A 5,000-nucleotide genomic window follows, 5' to 3' on the forward strand; every position below is an offset into this window, starting at 1 on the left:
TTCATATATGGTGTGAAACATAAGTGGAACTACATATTAAGGACGGTACCGAACATCACCGACCTACTAAGACCCCTTGAAGACACCATCAGAAACGAGCTAATACCGGCCATCACCAACGGACGGACAATAAACGAAGAGGAAAGAAAACTTATGGAACTTCCACCTAGATTGGGAGGGCTAGGTATCTCCAACCCGCTAAACCTTGCCGACACAGAACACCGAAACTCCATGAAACTCACGTCCTCATTGACAAACAACATCGTGTCACAAGATCAACGGAAGGAGACTATCATGGAGGAGGTTAGGGAAATTAGAAGAAACATTTCAAAGGGAAGGGAGGAGAGGCAGAAGGAGGAACTTCAAGCACTTCTAGCTCGGCTATCGAATTATATAAAAAGAAAGATAACAATGGCGCAGGAAGTTGGGGCGTCTAATTGGCTGACAGCACTACCAATCAGGGCAAAGGGATTCACCCTAAACAAAAGAGAATTCACGGATGCCATTGCCCTGAGGTATGGATGGCCATTAGGAGGGCTGCCTAACAGATGCTCCTGTGGTGTACAATTTACTACAGACCATGCAATGATATGCAAGCAAGGTGGATTTATTTGCATGCGACACGATGAGGTAAGAGATCTCACTGCCCAAATGCTTCAGGAGGTGTGCAAGGATGTGACTATCGAACCAACATTACTCCCATTAGGAGGGGAGAGCTTCAGATACCGCACGTCCAACACATCAGATGAAGCAAGAGTGGATGTCAGCGCAAGAGGTTTCTGGACATGCGAATATTTGCTCCGCTGGCCCCCTGTTACAGCCACCTACCAAGAGAGGCATCCCACGCTCGGACCGAGCATGAGAAGATCAGGATGTACGTGGAGCGCATACAGAATGTAGACCAGGGCTCATTCACTCCTATAACCTTTACGACTTCAGGTGGGATGGGTCCTAGAGCAAAGGCATTCTACGCTCGGCTGGCTGAGGTAATGGCTGAAAAGAAACAACAACCAAAAAGCAGCATTGTTTCATGGATGAGATGTAGACTATCATTCTCACTCCTAAGATCAGCCCTCTTGTGCCTGAGAGGTACCAGGTCCCCACCGCCCAAATCAACACATATACAAAACCTGGATTTTGAGCAGACGGTGGTTGACAGTAGGATAAATGAACTTTTGTACTAGGCATTATTAAAAGTAAATCAATAAATAAACAAATGAAAGGGTCGTCGACCACAGTCATTGGCGGGAGAGGGGCCAATGAACTGTGTCTGTGGAAGACAGACCCTGCTGCTTCCACCACACAGTTCCAATAGGATGGAGGTCGTATTTATATATATAAAAAAAAAAAAGTAGTAGTAGTAGTAGTAGTAGTAGTAGTAGTAGTAGTAGTAGTAGTAGTAGTAGTAGTAGTAGTAGTAGTAGTAGTAGTGGTAGTAGTAGTAGTAGTAGTAGTAGCCTGCAGCAGAGGATGCAATATGAGGACACCAGAGTCAAACAGGTAACATATGCAGATGATCTCAAGGGGGCAGGAAAAGTAGTTGACTTAAAAAAGTGGTGGGATTTGGTGGTGGCATACGGCCCGGACTTGGGTTACATCCCGAATGCAAAGAAGTCTGTCCTCATAATAAAGCCAGAGTACTTTGACAATGCCAAAATGCTCTTTGAGAACAGTGAAATGAAGGTAAGAAAAGAGGGAGAAGGACATCTCGGTGCAGTGATCGGCTCAGTATCTTTTCAAAAGTAATATTCTGAAAAGAAAGTTACGGAATGGTTGGCGGATATTAGGCTTCTAGCCAACTTTGCAAAGACCGAACCGCAGACGGCATATGCCACATTCATATATGGTGTTGAATATAAGTGGAACTACATAATAAGGACGGTACCGAACATCACCGACCTACTAAGACCCCTTGAACAAACCATCAGAAACGAGCTAATACCGGCTATCACCATCAGACGGACAATAAACGAAGAGGAAAGAAAACTTATTGAACTTCCACCTAGAATGGGAGGGTTAGGCATCTCCAACCCGCTAAACCTTTCCGACATAGAACACCGAAACTCCATGAAACTCACGTCCTCCTTGGCAAACAACTTCGTGTCACAAGGTCAACGGAAGGAGACTAACATGGAGGAAATCAGAGGAACTAGAAGAAACATTTCAAAGGGAATGGAAGAGAAGTAGAAGGAGGAAATTCGAGCACTTTTAGCTCGGCTATCGAATTGTATAAAAAGAAAGATAATAATGGCACAGGAAGTTGGGGCGTCCAATTGGCTGACAACACTACCAATCAGGACAAAGGGATTTACCACAAACAAAAGAGAATTCACAGATGCCATTGCCCTGAGGTATGGATGGCCATTGGGAGGACCGCCTAACAGATGTTTCTGGGTTGTACAGTTTACTCCAGACCATGCGATGATATGCAAGCAGGTGGATTCACTTGCATGCGACATAATAAAGTAAGGGATCTCACTGCTAAAATGCTTCGGGAGGTGTGCAAGGATATGAATGTGACTATCGAACCAACATTACTCCCACAAGGAAGGTAGAACATCCAACACATCAAATGAAGCAATAGTGGATGTCAGCGCAAGAGGTTTCTGGACATGGGGACAATTGGCTTTCTTTGACATACGAATATTTGATCGATGCCCCCCTGTTACAACAACCTAACTATTGAGGCATGCCACTCCTGGAACGAGTATGAGAAGATCAGAATATACGAAGAGCGTATACAAAATGTGGACCAGGGCTCATTCACCTATAACCTTTACGACTTCAGGTGGGATGGGTCCTAGAGTAAAGGCATTCTACGCTCGGCTGGCAGAGGTGATGATTGAAGAGAAACAACAACCAAAAAGCAGCATTGTTTCATGGATGAGATGTAGACTGTCATTCTTACTCCTAAGATCAGCCCTCCTATGCCTGAGAGGTACCAGGTCCCCACCGCTCAAATCAGCATATATATAAAACCTAAATTTTGAACAGACGGTGGTTGACAGTAGAATAGATGAACTTCTGTATTAGGCTCTATTAAAAAAAAAAAAAAAAAAAAAAAAAAGTCGACCACACTCATTAGCGGGAGAGGGACCAATGAACTATGTCTGTGGGAGACAGATCCTGATTGCTTCCACCACACAGTTCTACGAGGATGGAGGTAGTTTTGAATGAAAAAAGTAGTAGTAGTAGTAGTAAAGAGATGAACTAGGCTCGCCTACCACATATGTGAGGACACTGCGTGTTTGTAATATAAAATACGGAGATTCAGGTGGGACCTGGTAGATATCTTCAACATCATAAAAGAATATTAACTCAATCCACCGTCCCACTTCCACGAAGTGGAATTGAGAAATCCCTGGTAGGGTAGGCCTTGTCAATTGTGGCAAGGTTTTTTTTTTTTTTTTTTTTTTTTTTAGGCTAATGTCTAGGTCGTATCCACTCCTGGCCAGGGCTGTACGGAACCAATGCAGCGAGTCCCACAAATAAAAGTTGTGTCCACCTGTTCATGAGTTCGACACAGTATCGGAATAAAGAAGAGAAAGAGGAGATCTGCTGACTATATATAGAATCATGAACGGAAAGGAAATCCTAGATAGGGATGAATTATTAAAATGGGACAATAGAAAAACAAGAGGACACGAAAAGTAACTCAAAAAGGATAACTATAGAAGAGATCTAAAAAAAATAGCTTCCCACATAGAGTGCTGAATACCTGGAATAAATTAAATAAGGACACAGTGTGTGAAAACTCTATTCAAAATTTTAAGAAAATATTTGATGCTGAAAGATACAAAGCATAGCTCCCTTCCCGTATAATACAGCTAGGTAAATACACACACAAACAAAAGTAAACACACACACACACACACACACACACACACACACACACACACACACACACACACACACACACACACACACACACACACACACACACACACACACACACACACACACACACACACACACACACACACACACACATTCACACACACACACACACACACACACACACACACACACACACATGCACACACACACACACGCACACACACACACACACACACACACACACACACACACACACACACACATACACACACACACACACACACACACACACACACACACACACACACACACACACACACACACACACACACACACACACACACACACACACACACACACACACACACACAGTTTGCTGATGTAATCATAGCATCTAGGCCGGTTAGCAGTACAGAAATTTCAGGATCAACGGGGCATGTTGGTAGCTCCATGGTGGCACCTCAGCGTTATAATAGTGTTGGAGAATCCCTCAGCTCTCAGAGACCTTGTCTCCAGGCCCTATATGAAAGCCTAACTTATAACCATACATATGGGTTAATTGCCCATAGTGGTACTGGTTAGCCTCTGATTAATATATATATTCTTTTTATCAAGTTGTCCAACCCACTATTCTCCTTGACGATAAATCACTGGTGGAGGCGATTTTGAAAACAATAACCATACCATATCTGGTATTACAGTCACATAGTACCAGTGGAAGAAAGGAGCCTCATTGTTTCACATCTCTACTAAATCCTTGTTGAATGTTTAAGTCAAGGGTTACCAATTATAGGACGTTTAAAGTCACGTAGGAGCTGGGAACATTTAATAGAATGATTAATATTTGTCTCGGTATAACATAGTAAAATATATATATCTGATATTAGACATCAAATAACTATCAGGGAAAGACGTTAACAATTCGGAATATTTTTATGCCATCATTGATAAGTAATTGATTTAAACTCATTTGTAATCTGCCGTATGATATTTGTTCCATCTATTCTTTTTCAGGTTAACTCCATGGCTATTTTTTTTTTTTGTCTCTATAATGGATTTTGTCTTATTTTATTCTCCACGTTCCTCGTTTGCTTTCAGTGTTATATCTCTTACTGATATCTCCATAACTCTTTGCAGCCCTTAGCTTAGTTTTCATTGATTAG

The 5,000-nt window shown here is 42.4% G+C and overlaps 1 pseudogene; it reads left to right on the forward strand.

Moving 5' to 3' along the window:
- LOC143023046 (uncharacterized) overlaps positions 1-1,184 on the forward strand; it is an 8,748-nt pseudogene extending 7,564 nt beyond the window's left edge.
- The last annotated feature ends 3,816 nt before the right edge of the window (positions 1,185-5,000 follow it).

This window comes from Oratosquilla oratoria, unplaced genomic scaffold, assembly GCF_046742065.1.
Source record: "Oratosquilla oratoria isolate Oo_2021 unplaced genomic scaffold, ASM4674206v1 SCAFFOLD290, whole genome shotgun sequence".
NCBI classification, from domain to species: domain Eukaryota; kingdom Metazoa; phylum Arthropoda; class Malacostraca; order Stomatopoda; family Squillidae; genus Oratosquilla; species Oratosquilla oratoria.